This window comes from Pseudophryne corroboree, chromosome 2 (genome assembly GCF_028390025.1).
Source record: "Pseudophryne corroboree isolate aPseCor3 chromosome 2, aPseCor3.hap2, whole genome shotgun sequence".
NCBI lineage: Eukaryota > Metazoa > Chordata > Amphibia > Anura > Myobatrachidae > Pseudophryne > Pseudophryne corroboree.
This window is the reverse complement of record NC_086445.1, coordinates 56,362,707-56,385,569: the sequence shown is the minus strand read 5'-3', so window position 1 is coordinate 56,385,569 and position 22,863 is coordinate 56,362,707. Positions and strand designations below refer to the sequence as shown.

Sequence of the window (22,863 nt, the reverse complement as noted above, 5' to 3'; positions counted from 1 at the left end):
CTGTGACACCTCCCCCAGCCGAGGTCTTGAATAAATAGCCCTGCAGAGACCTTTTGGACCCCTTTATTCTATCATGGGGCCCTTGCTGTTTGGAACCGGACCTCCATTTCAGAGTTCTATTGTACTTGCTCTTTACTCCTCACGTATCATCTTCTTCATGTTTTCACCCTGTAGCATACAACATACACACTCGATTGTACCTGCACTCGTGTTCCCTTTAACCCAACACCCTAACCAACCCTCCTAGTAATTTATGGGATGTGGTTTTCCCTGTACTGTTTACAGAGTTCCTCCAGTAAAATGAAATAAAAAAAAAAGAAAAGAAAGAGAACCATTAAAAAAAAAAAAAAAAAAAAAAGAAGGAGAGGGGGATGTTTGTAGGAAAATGTGAGCGTGAAGAAGGCGAGCGTTACAGAGCTGCACTCATCTAGCTGGAACAGATGTGAATCAGTGGAAATCCAGAGAGATAAGAGCAGACACTGGGAAAGTGACGCCTTTTTTGGAAACCAATGTGTGAAAATCTGCTTACAGGATTAATGCAGCAAATGCCTTGCAAATTAATTGCTTGGGACTAAATGAAATGTAAAATAGAAAAAAAAAAAATACATAGCACAACGCTGGGTGGGGGGAGGTGTCAGTGTGCTGGGTGGATCTCTTAGGATTCCAGAAGTGATAAAATGAATTGTCCATTTATTATTAATTAGCAGAGATCACCATATGTCAGTGGTGGTGGTAGGGGTGCGGGGGAGGGGGAGCAGTAGGACCCCACCGGCTCCCTGACACCTCACGGATCAGCTCCTGAAGAATGACAGTCAGCTCTTTGAAATCCAGCTTGAACGTGTCAGTCTGCAGCACACTCACTTATCACACACACACACACTAATCCCCCAATCCTGTAGTTTTACTGGTATATTTAGTAGAATTAGCTTGGACAAGGCACTATTAAAAAAGAAAAAAAGAAAATCAATATAAAAATACAAGACGTGGTTAAAGCAAAAGTGGGCTTAGCAACCAAAAAAAGGGGTTTCCAGGACCAATGCTATCATTAGGCAGCTGCCTAGGGTGCCGGCACCTGGGGGGCGCCACTGAGGCTAATAGGCAAAAAAAAAAAAAAATTAAAGAGACATTCTAATGAAAGCTGACAGCGGCATACAGCAGTGGTCTCTGTGATCTGTTTTTATCATTTGAGAATCAGAAATAATAAATACATTTTAAAAAGTCAAGCGTGAACGTACGGGGTTGGTAAGAGGGCATTTAGGAAATGCTTTGACAATGGGCGCCTGGAAACCTTGCACTGGCCCTGGACAGTTCTCAACCCAACACAGTCCTAGACCCATTCTAATATATATATATATTGTGCAATGCAGTGAAGTCTACGCAATGTCAACTCTATGTATTGCTACAAATAACAACCGCGTAGCGTTCCCTGAAACAAAATAGGTTTACACTCAAAGGGGCTGTGTGTGGAAATAACAATCAGGGCGCACTCGCAACAGTCATCCAATCAGAAGCCAGGCGCCGTTTCTAACTGCAGGCAATACGCCCCTCCTCGCCCAACAATGGTTCCCAACTGCATTACGCATACGGTCGGGGGGCCAGAGGAACAATCCACACAGACGTCATATTATTACATACCTCCCAACTGTCCCGATTTCAGCGGGACAGTCCCACTATTCGGACACTGTCCCGCTGTCCCTCCCGCGGGTCGCAGTGTCCCGCGGGCGGGGGAGCAGTTGGTGGAGGCTTTGATCACCCGCTGCTCTGCAAAGTAGCCGGTGATCACTGAATAGATGCCGTGCGCAGGTGCACGGTATCTATTCAATGCTGGGAGGGGAGCAGGGGGCTGCCCAGCTGCTCTGGGAGAGCTGGCCACGCCCCCAAAATGCCGAAAATGGGTCCGAGGCGCTCGCCCACGCCCCCTTTTTGGGTCGCGCGCGGCTTTGCTGCGCAGGGGTCCCTCTTCCTCCCCCTTCAAAGTTGGAAGGTATGTTATTAGAGCAGGGGCACTGCAAGAGTGGAAATTAAAGACCTCTATGATCACATCATTTATTATCTCTATAGTGTTAGAAAAAAATACAGTTTGCGTGCAATGCTTGGATTTTCTGCAGATTATTCTGTTTTACCAAAGACACGTTGACATGTTTACCATATAGGATCATTTGCACTAAGGAGGAAATAAAACCTGTCAGCCCATAACTTACTAAACACAATATTAATTTGTATTTCTTGGGTCGTAAATTTGATGAAGGCAGAAACCCTGCCATGCGAGAATGGTGTAACACAATATTACGGCCGCTATAACATAATAAAAGAGTATACAAATTGTACACTGCTCAACACAGAGGTAGGAAAAGGGGGGTAAGACGGATGGCAGTTTGGGTAGATGACAGCAGCGACTTTCGGGCTCTTTCTAGGGATCTAATGAAGATCCCACTGTGTCCCATCATCATCATCATCATCATTAATACCACAGTAAAGACTGTCACGCATAAAATATGAGTGTGCAGAATAATAAAGAAAGGAGAGAAAAACATGTCACATCGCTAAAGAGGCTTAATGCATCAAATATTGTCACGCTTTGCTGTACATTAAAATGTCATTGACTGCCGCTGACATTGGTTAGTAATAGAGGGAGAAGAGCAATTAGGATTTCCCCATAAGTGAAATCTGCTGCTCAAGGATTTGCAAATGTCACCTCCGCAGCCAAGTTTCCACAAAAGCACTTTACACGGAGAACAAGGGTAATCGTGCTGCAGAACTGGCGCAGGGAAAAAGGTGCTGTATTCTCTTACTTGTTCTGCTGTTGGGAAGTGTCCTGCTGCTAAACTGCACTAGACCACATTCATCATTAGCTGGGTTGTAGGACTGGCTATGGGCTCGCTTATAATGCACATATACATAAAACCTCTGTCATACAGTGAGCAGCCTGTTTTACAGCCTTAACCCCCATGAATCATAAACAAGACATGCTAACTTTTTCCTGATGTGGCAAAGTGCCTCGCCAAAGAAAAATATTGACTTTTTGTTCAGAAAATCAATATATATTTTTTTTCACAGCCGAGCTGTCAGGCTTATTCATAGCGGCTTTTCATCCCCATCAGCATTCTTGATTATGAAATGACAGAATGATTCTGCTACCCCACCGGGGCGCTGCTCTCTGCACATTAACCACGACCAAGGGATAAGGGAGAGGGGGGGGGGATTGACTGAAACATGTTTAGGTGTTAACACATTTTAATTCTTCTTTTACATAAACCTGTAGAACAATAGTGTTGTCTGTAAAAATGTATTTAATGCAGTGTTAACCTAAAAAATGAGCTCATCCAATACATATACCGGGACTCATCACCTTACGCCTGCACGCTAGCGTATGCTCCCACCTTACGACTGCACACTAGCGTATGCTCCCGTATTACTCCTGCACGCTAACGTATCCTCCCACATTACTCCTGCACGCTAATGTATGCGCCAACCTTTCTCCTGCGCACCAGCATATGCTCCCGATTTACTCCTGCACGCTAATGTATCCTATCGCTTTACACCTGCACGCTAGCATATGCTTCCACATTACCCTTGCACACCAGCGTATGTTCCCACATTATGGCTGCACAATAGCGTATGCTCCTGCATTACTCCTGCAGACTATCATATGCTCCCGCATTACTCCTGCAGACTAGCATATGCTCCCGCATTATCCCTGCACACTAGCGTGTGCTCCCGCTTTACTCTATTCAAGCTAATGTATGCTCCCGCTTTACTCCTGCACACTAGCGTATGCTACTGCATGACCCCTGCACACTAGCATATGCTCCCGCTTTACCCCTGCACACTAGCGTATGCTCCCACTTTACTCCTGCATGCTAACATATGCTCCTTCATGACCCCTGCACACTACCGTATGCTCCCGCTTTACTCTTCCACACTAGCGTATGCTCCCACTTTACTCCTGCGCACTAGCGTATGCTCCAGCTTTACTCCTGCATGCTAACGTATGCTCCTTCATGACCCCTGCACACTACCGTATGCTCCCGCTTTACTCTTCCACACTACCGTATGCTCCCGCTTTACTCTTCCACACTAGCGTATGCTCCCACTTTACTCCTGCGCACTAGCGTATGCTCCCACTTTACGCCTAGAGTGCACATTAGCATATGGTCCGACTCTACATGTACCCAGAAATGGAACACATACAGTTTCTGCATTCTTAGCGCAGAATACAAATCAAGCGAGGGTGTAAATTGTATTGCAGTGAAATAATTGGCTGTTGTATAACTGTTACACACTACACCGTGAGCTCTGCTCTATCCCGGTGTATTCACAGAACATATCTCACACCGGCCTTTAGTCAACAAAAGTCAACTAGTCATTTAACGATGACGCAGGACGTGCACAGCTGTAAGACTCTTAATTTTATTGTTGCTTGATGCCCAACTAAAATGACAATAAATTCAACGTACACTCTCTAAACTATAAAAACAAAATGTTATGAATATTATTTTGCTATTGTATTATTGTATCCACAGTGCAAAGTATAAAGTGGTCCAATCCTCACCAGAAAAAGCCCAAACCTTCTCGCGGGGAGGGGAAGAAATGTTTTCTGTTATTTCCCAGCTAATGAAGGACCTCTCTGCACTGTGCAAGTCAGTGGGGGCCTGTGCTGAAAAGCCAGAAGCTGTGACTGGTGGGCCATTGCTAATCATTAAAGATCCATGATAACAAGTCAGGAGAACAGGTCAGTGAGCTTCTGTCAGAGGTCAGGGGAGCACAGCGGGGTTCCTCTGCTGTTAGTGCTAACCTGGTGTAATCAGACTGAACTGAGAGTGAAGTTACGAATATAACAAGATGCCCTAACCTCACCTCACGTAAGGAAGACTCCTCTTCAGTCCAGCGTAATATAATCCCTGGAATAAACCTAATATTTGACTTAAAAATATGTATATACTTTTTTGTTGGTTTTACTATTGTACCCTCAGAAATATGTACTGTATAATTTAAGAAGCTTCTGTGAATCTGGAGGAAAGGCTGTAGCAGAGGGGGAAAGGGCGGCCTGCAGTGATATCCGAGAACGGGTGGTCTTCAGGTTGCCGACTGTCGGGATCCCGGCGACCAGTATACCGGCGCCGGAATCCCGACAGCCGGCATACCGACAGATTTTCTCCCTCGCGGTGGTCCACGCCCCCCCCCCCCCGGAGGGAGAATAAATAGTGTAGCGCGCCACCGTGCCCACAGTGTGGCGAGCGCAGCGAGCCCGCAAGGGGCTCATTTCCGCTCGCCACGCTGTCTGTATGCCGGCGGTCGGGCTCCCGGCGCCGGTATGCTGGTCGCCGGGAGCCCGGCCGCCGGCATTTCATACTACACCCCCGAGAACTATGGGGCGAACTCATGTTTGTACGCATGTGCGATTTTCTCGGCTTCGCAAGTGCTAATGTTAGCAAGCGAAACGGCCGCCCAGAAATTAAAAGAGACAGTCACCGGAGCCATCGCAATTGCAGACACAGAGGGGGAAATTCAATTGCTTTGGGCGTCTAAAAATTGTCTAAACGAGACTGTTTAGACGCCCAAACAATTGTCACTATGCAGAATCAGAATCATATTAATTGCCAAGTATATCAATACATAATACACAAAGAAATTGTTTCCGATAGCCACAGCTCTCAGACAGAAAAAAGAAAAAAAAGAAAACAACAACGTCACATAAACATAGAGAAGGGAACATAATGGATCCTTGAATACATGGTTCGAGTGCGAAAATTAATAGACTAAGCAAGTGTCGAGTTGACCAAGATAGTTGCTTGGGGAAATAAAATATTCAATTGTCGCGCCCAAAGAGACCGGGTTTAACCGCCGAAAACAGCTAAACCTGTCTAAACTCCAGCAAAGTGACGGATTTGGACACATTTTTTCTCACAACTCAGGAAGCTGCGAGAAAAAATGTGTCCTCAGCAGCCGCAAGGAGCTCGAATAGCAGAACAATTGAATTGCAGCCGTAGGGGGCCCTCTAGTGACGGCCGCAAAAAAAGGGGGTGGGGCCTCAATGATCCAAGCAGAACATCACCCCCTACCACCACCACCACCTCTTGACTGCCCAACAGCATCACAGACATGGAGCCAGCCAGAAAGTCGGCAACTGTACATCAGTAATTTCCAACGAAGCCAGTAAAACATCAACGGGAAGCCATTGGTGATTTACACCATCGATGGTCATTACAACAGCAGCCCAGACTGAGTGGGAGGCGGGACATTGCGGTCCAATACAGGAAGGAGGACAAGGCTATGCTGGGTGCGTAGCCCCGGGGGGAGGGGGCAGGAGGCATTATCGCACTCCCTGAACACAATAAACCTCCACCATCGACTGCAAAACGGTCGACCATCGTTGGAAACCATTGGTGGTCAATGGCCATCCCTATTCAGCAACATATTTTATTCTGTATTTTGTATGCCAGATTTTATCAAACGTTGTGCTTACTAGATTCCTCAGCGTGTAGAAAATACTGTAGTCACCGACTGAAAACGTGTGTTTAAACTAGTACTTTGCTGAAAACCTGGAGGAATTTTATTTATTTCTATTTTGCCTTATCTTGCATACCTTTGTTAATTTAAACCTCCCAAATAATAAAATAAAAAAATAAAAAAAGATTATTTAAAAAGAATGACGGTGTCTTTTTTTTTGTAATTCTCTTAAAGTGTTGTAAATAAATGTAATTAATTATTAAACAAAAAGATTTCTTCTGGTAAAAAAACCCCGTATATTTTAAAAAGATATTAATAATATATCCACCCGTGAGTTGGAGATTCCGGGCAACGTGCATCAAAACGTATTAAAAAAAACACAGTGGTCACGTGACTTGCACACTGCAATAAGTCTTGGCTCTCTTCTCCCTCCGTCATTGCTAATTGTGAGTACATAAAACTTTATTTATGTTTGTGATATTATAAAGATGTCCCTGCAAGATATTTTGCTACATAACTCCGATAAATCATTTCTCATTGCTGTAAGCATAAAGAAATTAGGCTTAAATGGGGGGGGGGGGGGGGGGGGGGTGTTTGGGAAATTAGGGCAATGATACATCGGCCTCTATAATGCCTACAAAAAGGGTAGACACATCCTCTACTTTTATGGGAGCAGCTTTAGAAATTACACTGACAAAAAAATCACCCAATATAATGAGCCAGTATTAGAGCTTGCAGAAATATACAAAAAAAAAATACTGTTATTCATTTAATCTGAAAACCACATTTATGAAAACTGAATAATGAACTTCCTTTCATAGAGACTTGTGTGTGTAATCGCAATCATCCCACATTAGTGACAGGAGCTTCACTTTCATCACTATACTATGCTGCTGGGGACCCTGCTCCATACACTATATAACTCTCAGTCTGTGGCTTCCTGCTGCCTCTATTCCCCTCCTCACATCATGTCACTGCCCCTGTCACATGCAGCCCTGTCCTCACTGACCCATCACTAATCTCCTAATATACTCTGTGCTGCTGGAGACCCTGCTCCATACACTATATAACTCTCAGTCTGTGGCTTCCTGCTGCCTCTATTCCCCTCCTCACATCATGTCACTGCCCCTGTCACATACAGCCCTGTCCTCACTGACACATCACTCATCTCCTGATATACTCTGTGCTGCTGGGGACCCTGCTCCTTCCACTATATAACTCTCAGTCTGTGGCTTCCTGCTGCCTCCATTCTCCTCCTCACATCATGTCACTGCCCCTGTCACATACAGCCCTGTCCTCACTGACACATCACTCATCTCCTGATATACTCTGTGCTGCTGGGGACCCTGCTCCTTCCACTATATAACCTCAGTCTGTGGCTTCCTGCTGCCTCCATTCCCCTCCTCACATCATGTCACTGCCCCTGTCACATCACTCCCCTCCTGATATACTCTGTGCTGCTGGGGACCCTGCTCCTCCCACTATATAACTCTCAGTCTGTGGCTTCCTGCTGCCTCTATTCCCCTCCTCACATCATGTCACTGCCCCTGTCACATGCAGCCCTGTCCTCACTGACACATCACTCATCTCCTGATATACTCTGTGCTGCTGGGAGACCCTGCTCCTTCCACTATATAACTCTCAGTCTGTGGCTTCCTTGACACATGAAATGCCAATTCTGCACGGACTGGGAGGTTAGGGTATTTCTGCAGAAGCGGAGGCACTAGGGGGGTAGGTAATAGCAATACTCACCACCAGGACCGCTGCAGGTCAATCCTGACATCACAAGTCACCAACTGTGATGGTAATTTGCAGAAACGTATGCGCGCATTATAGTCTGTATGTATTGCAACAGTCTGTGTCCCGACACAGAGGTTTTCTTTTTTCTTTAATTTTTTTCATCGCAACAGTACAGACAGATACATTTGAAAGATCTCTGAATTGGAATGTGTCACACAGACAGACTTTTATAGTCCCACTGCTGACAATCCGTAACGCAAATCAATCCGTCCCCACGTCATTGTCACAGCACAGATCTGACAACGGACCTACACAATGGAACGCTCTCCTCTAAATCTCAGCTAGTCAGCTTTATATAAATGTATGTTTGGTTCTAGCGCTTTATGTCTCTTTAATAAACGACAAGAGCATTGTACAGAGAGGAGAAATAAGCCGGAATTGATACGCTCCATATTTATCAGGCTTGCTGAAGAGCCGCGTTGAAACAGCGAAGCCGATGATTTGCAGACGCCGCTGAATGCGGTATGTATTATTGATGAACACGAGTGGGTGATGTTACATCAAGGAGAAAACCAGTATTACATGAAGCAGAAACGGTTATTCCGGCTCTGAGAGCAGCTATTTGTGGAACTCGGCTATCAGGAGCGGCACTCTTTTCTGAAATCCGCTCGTAAGTCACTTACAGAGACCTGTAAGGGTTAACCTCACATATCAAGTGTGACCCTAAAGTCAGCGCTAAGGAGACGGGAATTAAGAGGGACAACGCAGACTTGTACACGAATCTGCCACCATTATACTCCCGCTACGTACAGGGGAGCTGTACACTTCGGCGCTACCGTCTCGCCCTCATCAGCACACCTGGCTGCACCGCCATCAATGTGCACTTACAGCAGCCCTATCCTTGGTGGAAAACGTGCATCTGAAAAATAGTTATTTAGGGGTACGTTTCACCCTTCAAACCCGGGTAGAGTATGATGTGTCGGCATGTTCAAAATGACGATATTCAGCACATCTACTTGTCAACAGTGACATTACAGTCTAACCGTAACGGTAACTCTGCAGGTGTCAGCACGGTTAATGTCACATTTTTAACGTCAACATAAAGCAGAAGTCAAAATTGTGGAAGTCGAATGCTATCTGTCCACATCCAGAATACGTCGTCATTCTGATTGACTGGAACCTGCAAACCCCACGGTGGCATTGGTGGGCTCCGACTAAACTCCACCTACAGCGAACGCTCCTTAAACACTCAGTTACGCACTTTAACCTGCAAATGTAAATGCAGCTGAATCACTCCGCATTGCCCCCAGATGTGTGCGCTCGGTTCCAGAGCCCTAATTCGGGTAACATCCAGCCACCAAACGGACCTCCTGCCAGTTCCGTGTACAGTAGAACTGACCGCTATGGTCCTGGTGCTGATATTACATATTCGTCATCTGTTTTTAAAGTGAAATTTTTTAAAGTTACAAATATTCTACTTAATTTAGAAAACTGCAAACTGCTTTCTAAAGTTATCGCCAACCCAAGTACTGCCACAATAATAGTTCAAGCTTGATACATAGCCCTGTGCACATGGAAGCTACCACCTGCAAATCTTATCATCCGTGTTAACCCTACAGAACATAACTATACAATGCCCTATCACCCGGCTTGTCAGCCTTTGATAAATGAGCCTCCTATGTGTTCGTCAAACATCAGCAGACAGTTTAGCAGGAATTTAGAGTTTAGAAGGTGTTCCTGAGGAAGCCTCAGACAAAGAGGGATCATTCCTGAAGTGTTATACGGCTATGTGCCACGGACGCTCAGTGTCCTCACAAGCCACAGGACGCTCCTCTGCTCTCCGCACCTTTGTCCCTATGTTTGTAGTAAATATGCAGATCCTTTGCTAGTTTAATTAACAAGGTATCAGCCCCCACTGGCTCTCAGAGGATTAAGTATCAGCAAACACTGTACAGCGGCTGTCACAGAACAGATTGGGAAACACAATCTCTTTGCAGATAGAACCTTTTCACAATACACAGATTTTCAGAGTACATTTATCCCTTTCTGGCCAGACAGAGTTTCCTGACCTAACAGGAGATTTGTTTCAAAGTCTGGAATCTACTGCAACCTGGAATATCCGATGCACCAAGCCGACGACCGTGCCGGACTGATAACACATGACCTGATGTACGGCGGAGCATATTTTGTCACCACAATCCTTTATTATATAAATATACATTATCTGCAATACAGCCCCAAGTTTACTGTGCAGCCGGACCAGCCGGAAAGCAACGACGCTCCACCTTTTCTGGAAAGATAATGCTGAGACTTCTAGTTACTAAAAAAAGTGAAGGTGTTGGCCACTTTTATAAAAGACTTTAACTTGCCAGATTGTGTGCGACCTTCTGAAGCTTTTACTCATTACATTGATTAATATCCCTGGCTCCCTCCTGTGCTTTTCAGCCATTCATTTACAGTATAGCTGCAGGCAGAGTTGTCTATTGTTGCTAACCCCACATGCAACAGAGCTGCGCATTGTCTTGAGTGAAGCAAATCTGTGCTGTGTCCAAGGAGGAAAAACAACACTACCTGAAAACATGGCTGAAAATACTGAAGGGAGCAAGATAAAGTGCTTAGTGAAAGTTGCTGAAGGACATAAATTAGTCAGTAAGTAATCTGAAGGTGGAGCCCTGTAAGCCTTATGAGCTGAGAAGCCTACAGTGCTATCGGAAGGCTTGAGCCACTTTGGCCAATAAAACATATAAACGTTGACCTTAGCGCACTGTTCGTACCACCTGGGATCACTCCGCTAGGGTGGCACAGACAATCACTGGGCCATTTATCACCTGCAAACAACGCATAACGCACCTCTTGTGCCAACACTGGTTATGTAAATATGCACACACCGAAAAATCAATTTCTCCAGGTGGTCAATACCGACCGAAGTTTGAAAGATAAAGTGACTATCAGAATTTTTTATATTCTCATAAAAAAAACTTTTTGTAAAATATACGAGATAGGGCCTAATTCAGAGTTGATTGCAGCAGCAAACTTGTTAGCAGTTGGGCAAAACCATGTGCACTGCAGGAGGGGCAGATGTAACATGTGCAGAGATAAATTTGGGTGGGGTGTGTTCAAACTGAAATGTAAACTGCAGTGTAAAAATAAAGCAGCCAGTATTTACCCTGCACAGAAACAAAATGTCCCACCCAAATCTAACTATCTCTGCACATGTTATATCTGCCCCACCTGCAGTGCACATGGTTTTGCCCAACTGCTAACAAATTTGTTGCTGCGATCAACTCTGAATTACCTCCATAGCTAGATGTTCAGTAGTAAAAGGGAAGAAAAGAAAAACACAGAAAAGGATTTGCAGAGGGCATTACCTAGAATACGCATATATAGAGAAATAAACAGGATTCCAAGCCCATATTGTCCGCCACAAAAAGGCATAGCTGCCGGACGTTTTTTCTTGGTGAGGCACAAAAGATCCTAAACTGATAAAGTGAAGCAAAACAAGTAAAAAGGGATTAGAATCAGCCCACTTGTATACCTGCCCCGGGGACATCCGAGTCAATAGAAAAACCTGTTTTGGATCCGTCAATCACCGTTATGGTTTCCTAAATAATTGCCGTGAACTTTTCAAAAGCTCTATGGAGTGGTGGGGGTCACAAGTTCAAGCTGTCGAGAGACGCGGCGCTCGTTAGGAAGTGGCTCTGAGGCCTCTCGAACTAATGTTAGCAGGACGCCCGCTCTATGGCTAAATTGGTCTCAAAAGATGCTGCTTTCTTGCAGAGGTTAGACCAAAAAACGTTACGGAAATGTAGGTCAGGTTGCGTTAGGTATGGTCTACGGTGAACAGGAGGCTACATGAGCAGGAGCAGACCTCCTGTAGGATGCTCTGAGTTCTGGAGTGGGACTGATGTTCCCTCAAACTCAACAGAAGATCAAGGAGGGGTTGCAGCAGGGGTGGTGTGCAAGATTAGGGTGCACTGTGACAAACCCGGTGACCAGGAGGCTACATGAGCGGGAGCAGACCTCCTGTAGGATGCTCTGAGGTCTGGGGTGGGACTGACGTTCAGTCAAACTCAATAGAAGTTCAAGGAGGGGTTGCAGCAGGGGTGGTGTGCAAGATTAGGGTGCACTGTGACAAACCCGGTGACCAGGAGGCTACATGAGCGGGAGCAGACCTCCTGTAGGATGCTCTGAGGTCTGGGGTGGGACTGACGTTCAGTCAAACTCAACAGAAGTTCAAGGAGAGGTTGTAGCAGGGGTGGTGTGCAAGATTAGGGTGCACTGTGACAAACCCGGTGACCAGGAGGCTACATGAGCGGGAGCAGACCTCCTGTAGGATGCTCTGAGGTCTGGGGTGGGACTGACGTTCAGTCAAACTCAACAGAAGTTCAAGGAGAGGTTGTAGCAGGGGTGGTGTGCAAGATTAGGGTGCACTGTGACAAACCCGGTGACCAGCAGGCTACATGAGCGGGAGCAGACCTCCTGTAGGATGCTCTGAGGTCTGGGGTGGGACTGACGTTCAGTCAAACTCAATAGAAGTTCAAGGAGAGGTTGTAGCAGGGGAGGTGTGCAAGATTAGGGTGCACTGTGACAAACCCGGTGACCAGCAGGCTACATGAGCGGGAGCAGACCTCCTGTAGGATGCTCTGAGGTCTGGGGTGGGACTGACGTTCAGTCAAACTCAATAGAAGTTCAAGGAGGGGTTGCAGCAGGGGAGGTGTGCAAGATTAGGGTGCACTGTGACAAACCCGGCAAAAGACAACGTATGCCTAAGAATATTACAGTAAACAAAATATATAGTCTTGTTATTGCATAATCACTTTGTGTCCAAACGAATGGGACAAGCACGATGCACTCCGTGTTCTCAGACTGACAACGTTCTCCGTTATGTTGCGTGTAGGAAGAAAAGTGACACAAACAGATTGCATGGAAGGTCGGACAACCCCTGTACAATGACGGCTAATGAATACAGCACTCATCAGATGTAAATTCCACCGTCACTTAAATCTCAAACAGAAAAGGACGAAGAAACAGCAATCAAGCCGTTTCCGCATAAGGCAGGTAATTACAGAATCTGTTAAAATTACAGTGATTAGGAGCCACGGAGGAGAAGCCTCCACAGAAATCTCAAGCAACTTTTGCAAGGAGGGAGGAAAGTTTAATTGAACAGCTGTATGCCTCTTGCGGATGAATTATGGCTTCTTTCTGCTCCGAGACGGAAGACAGCGAGCAGGTTTACCGGCAGACAGCGGATCAAGGGAGGCTTCACGTGGGGGCACATAACCGGATACAGTATTATAGGAGCTGGTCTTGTGCCTTCATCAATGTCTAGCGCCCTCGATAACCTATTGCCCACACACAGAGGGAGCGGATGCGGAGCACTAGGCCAGCTTGCGCCACTCGCTCTGCAGACGCATGCAGACCCGCACACAGTTTACACGTACCAAACATTATTGCTAGGGAGGTGAGATGGGGTATACTGTATGCATACCCTCCAACATGACCCGCCCCACTAGGTACAAAATGCTCTGTTTCTGGACTTCCCTCTTAATTTATTATTGCCATCACCTGTGAAGAAACAGCTTTCTTATCATTTAACTTGTTCAACACAGGTGATGGAAATCATAAATTAAGAGGGAAGTCCAGAAACAGAGCATTTTGTACCTAGTGGGGCGGGTCATGTTGGAGGGTCTGCGTATGTATACCTGTTTGTAGGGCAGGAGGAAGGGGATACGGTCATTAGGTCGACAGTCATTAGGCTGACCACTATTGGTCGACATGCATTAGGTCGACCACTATTGGTCAACAGGGTCATTAGGTCAACAGTTCAAAAGGTCACTTTAAAAAAAAAAATTTGACCTTTTCATACTTTACGATCCATGTGGACTACAATTGGGAACGGTAACCTGCCCGAAGCATAGCGAGTGAAGCATGCCATGCGAGGGGACACGGTGCACCAATTGGGGTTCCCGGTCACTTTACGAAGAAAACAACACCAAAAAAAATAAAAAAAACTCATGTCGACCTTTTGACCTGTCGACCTAGCACATGTCGAGCAATAGTGGTTGACCTAATGACTGTCGACCCAACGACCCATACCCGGAGCAAGTACACGCCAATAACGTGGCATAAACCAGGTGCATAGCCGCCAATATGGAGGCGGATATGTCTCACCATGCATGCGGCTTTGCGTATAAATGAAAATACTAGAGAACTAATGATGCGTGCGGACTACTCGTGTTTAATTTCATCCTAGTGTTTGGCTTCGGATTCAGAATTTGTTCGGTTTAAAATAAAAAAAAATTAAAATAATAATAATCATTAATACAAAATCAACAAATAAAATCATGAAATTTAAAATCCGAATTCCAAAAAGAGGGAAGCTCTGAATTGGGACCTGGTTCAGATCGGATCTCATCGGGAAATCCAGACCAGGTTTTAGTTCAGATCCACAAAATTCGGGTGTATTCGGATTTCAGGAGAACCGAGCGTCACATCTGTAATCAGAACTACAGTAGCCAGGACAGAGGTTGCAGAAAGAGCCATCATCTTCATACCTCTCCGGTAACTCTTTCACATCCGGGCAAAATAGACGTCTACAATGTGAATGGTTGGTGTGCCTGGATGCTCTATAACACATCTCCACAAGCGGATCTGTGTGATCTTGGGCAGAGCCATTTTATTATCTGGTCTCACAGGTTAGATGATTATTTCCTCTCCTTGTACACAGGTGACAGGGGTCTGCAGACAGTATTCAGCTCTATCCAGGCACCTGTACTAGGCCATAATTATCATCAAGGCTGATCTATCCTCTCACCGTACATTCTGCCTTCCCAGAGCCGCTGACAGACCAGAGCAGGACACTGGAGCCCATCTGCCACTGCACTGAAGAGAAGGGACAATAGGACTTTGTCACATGGAAGAAGATGACGCTGTGAGGGTGCTTGTTTGTATGCGGATAGATAACTCACTTTACAATAAGGGGTTTGGAATTTTATTCTTCCCAGGAACATTTATCCATAAATAAATATATACATTTCTTCCGGCTAACCTCGCTAGAATAGGCTTATTATTATTACTACCTTTATTTATAAGGCGCCACAAGGGGTCTATAGCGCCTTACAAAGTACATAACCAGAAACCGTATGAACAAAACAAGAAAAAAGGAACTTACAGTACAGAACATTGCAGGACATAGACGTGGTTTATAAACATTGCTGCACCAGCAGGCATAATACCCAAACAAGCCGCAGGACGGCAGAACCCAAGGGTTAGGCGCTGTGGTTGTCATCTGGGAGGAGATGAGGGTATAATTGGGAGAATGGAAAGCACAGGAGGGCAGAGGGCCCTGCTCATGAGAGCAGACAGACCGGGTGACACGAGCAAGTAGCTGCAATGAGGGGACTAATCAGACAGTGAATGAAATCCAGATTCTGTGGCATTTTAAGCATTGGTCCTCGTAATACAAGGAGCACATCCTTGTACCCCCACCCCCCCCCCCAGCTTATTATTTGTCATTATCTGCATTAAATCGGGCAGTACGGATGGTGTAATGGTCAGCATTAATGCCTCACAGCACTGAGGTTATGGGTTCGATTCTCACCATGGCCCTAACTGTGTGGAGTTTGTATATTCTCCCCGTACTTGCATGGGTTTCCACTGGGTACTCCGGTGTCAAAGTCAGAAAAATATCTCTATGCACACTACCATATTTGCACCTCACACAGGTCCGTGCTGCGCATGCGTACGCTCTCCCGTACGTGCGCATACTCACAGTCGCGGGCACCCGCAGGCGCATGGTATGCGTATTTACGGTAGAGTTTATGCGATCATAGCGTGCGACTCAATCATTACATATTTTCAGTAATAATGTATTTTGTAGATCATGGTCCCTTTGATAGAATCTGAAAGTTTGGTTAATATAGAATGTTCATGAACAGAGGAATCCCTCTTTGTTTGATATGAAGGGTCAGATAGGAGTAATACAGTGGTGTTTAGTATCCATCGGAAGAGTATAAAATTAGCAATATTCCGGTGTTGGTTTGAAGCAGATCAATCGCTCGTGCGAATAGTTATGGACATAAGAAGTTTATGAACATTTACTTTATTTGCACTTTATTACCCATGCGGCGGGAAACCCAGTTTCCCTCCCACCTGAGCAGTTGGAAATAGTCACAGCCCACCTGTATGAATCAACCTATGACCTTTTGTTATAATGCGAAGCCGAATTCCTGTGTCCAATGAACAATGAGATTGTAGGGACCATTGAATTGTATTGTGTGTGGGGCATAAATAGCAGGCCGACCATATCCAACTGCACTCTCTTCAACGGTTCTCATTGCTGATAATCGGGAGCTGGATATCGAGGCGCATGCGATCGTTCCCCTTGTGCGTAAGTTTTCTCCGTAATCATATTGTCTTACTGTGAGCCATCTCTCTCTCTCTATCTCTCCCTCTCTCTCTACTCTTTCTCTCGTATTTTCCTTAAATTGTATTGTATTTTATTTCCTGTGTAGTTTATCTGGTTAGTTGGTTTATGTTATACTGTAGTGTATGCTTTGTACTGTGATTCTTTTTACAAGTAATAGTCATAATACACATAATAGGTTTCGGACCCTAAGCCCAGGTATCTGTGTATTCTTTATAGTGTTAAGTATTCTCTGAGCGTCGGTGACGCTCAAGCAGCTTTGTAGTTAATCAGGTTACACAAGGTTGCACTTACACTTTGTCTCTACACTAAGGTTTACTGTGTATTTCATTGTTAGAGGTATAGATATAAAGGTTTAACGTTGTGAGCGTCTGCATCGCTGGTGATCTCCTCGTGGTCCCGAGCGCTGCTACGCTATAAGCGAATCATTACGATAAGTCAACAGCCAATAGTCTGCCTGCCTGCGATCACTTGGCCGTGAGTGAACGTGACGCCTGAGCGCCTCGATCACGGCTAAGTGATCGATACGCAACTTACGTACCCTTACGGTACTTCTTACGTAGATAGCGTACAGTGTTCTTAGACCTCATAAAGGGTTATATACACGATAAATATTTACACTTTGTCAATTGGCGGCTCGTCCTGTCCTTCACATATCTGCACTAGGTAGATCAGCAGACATTATCCCTCAGCAAAGGGCGGGAGGTTGTCTCGTAGTGCTGGCGGGATAAGCGTCTGCTTCGCTTAGATAAAGAGTGCTGAAGGAATCCGGGAACCGGAGGTAAGAACAAAACGCTTGTGTCTTTTAAAACTGTTTATTTGTCTTCTGTCTTGCGTACACACGCACGCATACATATATCTGCATTTCTTTTTCATTTTCGTATATCACTATCCTGTTTGCCAATTTTATAGTTGATAGAAAAGTGCAAAAAGAGACTTGCTGTTATTTCATAGTTTAAGAATAGAGGTAATAGTTAAAAGTGTAGAGAAACACACAGGTTTGCCTGGGAGATAAGGCAAAGCCAGTGGGGTACGCGGTAGATGATCAGGGATCGTCTACATTGATAAAAGTATATTGTGTTACGGTGGATCTTTGCATTGCGTACACGTGTCTCTAACAAAGACTAGCGTACGCAATCCAAAGGCCGACGCACGCAGCGTACATTACGCAACGGAGCGTCCGGTTACGCCCACATAGCTCAAATCACGAAGTTGAATTTTAGCGCAAAGCGATAATTAACGCAAAGGCGATGGTTAGCGCTAAGCGGTAAATAGCGCAAAAGGCGATAAATAACGCAAGTCTATTTTTGGAAAGTCTGAAATTTAGTTTAACAGATCCTGCTCCTAATTGGTAACACAGCTGGGCTAAAGGAAATTTCTGCGCAGAAATAGAAATAGAAACAAAAGTGTACATGTGATGAGTGAGTGTTTTCACAATTTTTAAAGGTTGAACCACAAGAAAAGTCGAGTACTCGTGAGGTACATGCGTGTAAGTGACGTGCACGGTGGCTAGGGAGGCATCTCTGGTTAAATACAATTTTGAGCATTAGAGTATAGCAGACCAGGAGGTCATACTAACAAGACCAGGAGGTCACACTGTAACAAGACCAGGAGGTCATAACAGATCAGGAGGTCCAGGTACAGCCGACAAGGAAGTCCGCTATACAGTTCACAGGCACAACACCGAAAAGGGTTGGTGCAACACCCATATAGGCCATATAAGCTCTGGCTGAAGGAATTCGCAGTCGTAAGTTTCGATTCCATTGGTCTTTCCGTACATAAGCTTAGTTGTTTGTGTACTGAACGACTGGACCGCACGTAAGTGTGTGCAGTAGTTAGTAATCTGACCTAATACCATTAGAGTAAAGGGGTCACAAACGCTATCTGTACACTCTAACGTGATTTGTGTAATTTTTTTTATTTTAAGGGAAGTTCGCTGCTCACTCAGGAACTATCCAGCAACCAATAGTTACTGGAAAGAGTAAGTGTTCTTCGGATAACCCTCACAGGTTCCAGTAAATAGAGGTTCAGGTCGCAGGGGCCCTAGGTCGAGTACGCCAGCACCATATCGGTGTGATCAGGTCGTATAGGTCGGCGTGGGCGAGTGAGTGGGGTACTCGGTAAACCGCCACCGTCAGCCTATTGTTGGCATTTGGTTTTTCGTAAAGGGTTGGCTAAATAAAGCAACACTTTCGAACTATGGGGGCCACTTGTTCAGGTAGGGGGCGATCAACCTCGGTTCGGGTTGATTCAGTGGTCCGGCCAATTGGGTCGGCCAGGTATATCATGTGTGAGAAATATGGAAGTCACACAGAAACTTTATGTGATGAATGGGAGAGAATGACTGTGCATGACGGGGAGAAATTCCCGAGAATAGGGAGCTTCAGCTCAGAAGTGTTACAAAATTTAAGGAGGAGGATATGTCTCATAAAATCAACAAAGAGACGAATTCAGCATTATGATTATTTACAGTTGTGGCAACAGGAAGGTGAGATACAGAGAGGTTTGGCTCAGGCGGCGGGATCTGGCTCTAACAGAAAACTAATTGCCACGGCCCCGCCGCCACCATATATATCAGGAGAGAAGTTGATTACGGAGAAAGACGCACTAAGGTGTAACACAAAATCACTTAGTAACTGTGTAAATGTTAATGATAATGTTAACCCATTAACCCATGCAAGTATTAACCCGTGCAAGTTGTACCCTGTTTTGAACTTTCCTCAGGAGTGTGATCAAGAGGACGAAGCGACAACGATTTCAGCGCTCTCTCTAGCAGCCACCATAGCAGAGACCACAGTAGGCACAGCTCCACCCACGAGATTAGTAAAGGCCCCTAGCGGAGGGATAGGTGAGGTCGTATCAACTGGTAAGTACGGCACCATGCATTATGCTGAAACTATTTCACCACAGCCTGTAGAATCTACACAGAATGAGGTTGTTAGAATTACACCTGTTAGAGTAATAGCAGTGCCAAATGGGAAAACAGACGCATCAGGAGCCACTCCCATTAGGAACATTGCCATGTACACTCCATTTTCCCGAATGGAATTAAGGACCATAGTGTCTGAATTTCCTGACCCTAGAAAAGACTTAGTTGCCAGTCAAAAATACATCAGAGACTTAGGTAACACTGTAGAGCCCAACAACAAAGACTGGCAGATATTGCTGAGAGCATGTTTACCCTCAAATGTCGACGCAACTCAATTTTTAGCTGATTGCGGACTAGATCATGATGTACCTCTTACAGATGTGTACAACCAAGATAATGTGAAAAGAATAAACTTGCAGCTAAAAGAGTATTTCCCAGCAGTAGCTAAATGGAATAAGATATTCTCCATTAAACAGAAGGAGTCAGAGACAGCTGCAGAGTATTTTCACAGAGCATTATTAGAAATGGCAAAATACACAGGTATAGAGGACATTAAAACAGACACAAACCATCGGGAAGTAGCAGTATCGGTACTGATGGATGGTTTAAAAGAGTCATTGAAGACTAGGGTACAGACCACGCAACCATGTTGGCGAGGTCTGTCTGTGGCTACTTTGAGAGAGGCTGCTATTGATCATGACAGAAACATCACCAGACACAGGGAACAACAAGGTGACAAATTAATGTCAGTAAGTATACAGGCCCTGACCACAAGGCAGCCTTTGTTTGTATCACCAAATCCTGTGGGTAAGTCAAGTATGGTTACTTGTTATTCTTGTCACAAACAGGGACACATGGCACGAGATTGTAGAGTAAAGAATTCACGAAACACATACCAACCCCCTAGACAACGACACGACACACGACATTGGGAGCAAGGTCCGCAGAAACGGAGTTATGAGCCACATACAGGGGAAACAAAAAGATATCCCCCAAACAGAGACTGGCATGCCTCTGGTAGTTCCCAACTATCTCCCTCACAAATAGTTGCTGCCAGCGGGATTCAGGGAGGTCACCATACCCAATAGGGGTGTGGCCATACCTGTAATCTGCAGCCAGCGAAATTGATTGCCAACCTTGAAAGTGAACCCGAGGTCGCAATCAATGTAGCTGGTAAAACTTTAAACTTTCTTGTAGACACAGGGGCGGCCAAGTCAGTGATAAATTCGACAGTGGGCATGAGAACCACTGGTAGGACAATTCCAGCCATGGGAGTAACAGGAGTAGTCCAGCACTACCCTGTTAGCAAACCAGCCGAGATTACAATAGGGCCTTTGCATACCAAGCATTCCTTTTTGCTGGCTGCATCGGCACCAACCAATCTCCTGGGAAGAGACTTACTGTGTAAAATGGGGTGCGTCATTTATTGTACTCCTGAAGGTGTATTCTTGGACATACCTGAGAAACACGCTCAGGAAGTGCGAGACATGTTAGACTCCCCATCAAAATTAATGTCACATACCATTATGACAAATAGGAATCCATCCCAAATAGAAGAGATGACATCTCAGATACCAGAGTCACTTTGGACAAAAGACGGACAGGACACTGGATTAATGGCAAACGTAGCTCCAGTAGTTGTACAAGTAAAAGATGGTAGGATAGCTCCAAAAATCCCACAGTATCCTCTGAAGCCAGAGGTGGAGTTAGGAGTTTACCCAGTAATAGAGCGCTTGCTACAACAGGGCATTCTGGTAAGAACGTCCAGCACTGCCAATAGTCCCATCTTCCCTGTTAAGAAGAGTGGGGGGAGGGGTTACAGGCTAGTGCAGGATCTAAGGGGGATTAACAAAATAGTTGAGAGCCAGTTCCCCGTAGTGCCAAATCCAGCTGTCATCCTAATGCAAATCCCTCCCACTGCCAAATTTTTCACTGTTATTGACCTCTGCTCCGCTTTCTTTTCGGTACCTCTGCACCCTGACAGCCAATATTTGTTTGCATTCACATACAGAGGAGTCCAATACACGTGGACTCGATTACCCCAAGGTTTCATAGATAGTCCAAGTATATTTTCTCAGGCTTTGCATGATTGTTTACAGTCTTTTCAACCAAACAGTGGATCAGTATTGATACAGTATGTGGACGATTTATTACTGTGTTCAGATTCACTGGAGGCATCTCTGAAGGATACGAAACAGCTCCTGTTTCATCTTTCAGACACAGGTCACAAGGTTTCCAAAGACAAGTTGCAATTATGCCAAACTAAGGTAAAATATTTGGGACACTGTCTAACACAAGGACTGAGACACCTGACCGCTGATAGAATCCAAGCAATTAGAGACATGACCCTACCACAAACCCAGCAACAGATCAGAACGTTTTTAGGAATGTGTGGGTATTGCCGTAATTGGATCCCAGGGTTTTCCATATTGGCGTTACCTTTGCAGGAAATGGTCTCCTCAAACAAACCTGATAGGATTTTGCATACAGACGAATCCGAAACAGCATTTGAGAGACTCAAACAGTGCCTAACGCAAGCGCCAGCGCTAGGTATGCCAGACTATGGGAAACCCTTTGAACTATACGGAACAGAAAGTGCTGGTGGCGCAGCAGGTGTACTAACCCAAAAACACGGTGATGCCAGCAGGCCAGTTGCATACTACAGCGCTCAACTAGATACGGTAGCGCGATCCCTCCCCACATGCTTGCGAAGCATTGCTGCGATAGCATTGCTAGTGACAAAAAGCGAAGATGTCGTGCTAGGCCACAACCTCACAATCCATACGCCACATGCAGTATCAGCCTTATTGAATTCTGCCCAAACCAGACACGTCTCATCAGCGAGGTTTACAAGATGGGAATTGGCACTAATGGCCCCCGTAAACATCACCATAAGGAGATGCAGTGCATTAAATCCTGCAACATATCTCCCAGGTGTGCCTGGTCAGGCACAAAGGGTGGAAGGTGAGAGTGCTGGGGAAGGAGGATTTAATACAAAGGAAGATACACATGATTGTATGGAATATTTGACCCAAAATTTTACCGCAAGGCCTGACATCAGTGACAACCCACTGGAAGATGCAGAACTCACGTTCTACACGGACGGTAGTTGTCACAGACAGTCAGACTCGGGAGACTTGTGTACTGGATACGCAGTCGTAGATGACCAAGACACCATAGAAGCTGAACCGCTAGGCCCACCTCACTCAGCCCAGGTTGCTGAACTGGTCGCCCTAACCAGAGCATGTGAATTGGCTAAGGGTAAGTCAGCCAATATCTACACCGATTCTAGATACGCCTTCGGGGTAGTACATGATTTCGGAGCCCTATGGCGCCTCAGAAATTTCATGACGGCAGCTGGTACACCGATAGCGCATGC

The 22,863-nt window shown here is 45.4% G+C and overlaps 1 protein-coding gene and 1 long non-coding RNA gene across 9 annotated transcripts in view; one reads left to right on the top strand and one right to left on the bottom strand.

Annotated features, from left to right (window-relative positions):
- The window catches only part of TENM4 (teneurin transmembrane protein 4), a 1,727,786-nt gene that overhangs the window by 281,835 nt on the left and 1,423,088 nt on the right, over positions 1–22,863 (bottom strand). Inside the window, exon 1 of one of the 7 annotated variants that reach the window (XM_063951325.1) lies at positions 1,636–1,811. The exons of the other annotated variants lie outside the window; for them this stretch is intronic. The gene's annotated coding sequence lies outside the window, so the exon portion shown is untranslated. Of the gene's footprint in view, positions 1–1,635; positions 1,812–22,863 lie in introns of those variants that run through there. 7 annotated transcript variants of the gene reach the window in all.
- LOC134997993 (uncharacterized) lies at positions 1,500–15,228 on the top strand. 2 transcript variants are annotated; one of them, XR_010200371.1, is made up of 4 exons: positions 1,520–1,984; positions 4,524–4,732; positions 13,088–13,248; positions 14,918–15,228. It is a non-coding gene; the product is annotated as an uncharacterized LOC134997993 (long non-coding RNA). The 2 variants fall into 2 exon arrangements; XR_010200365.1 differs by lacking the exons at positions 13,088–13,248; positions 14,918–15,228 and having other exon boundaries at positions 1,500–1,984; positions 4,524–4,931.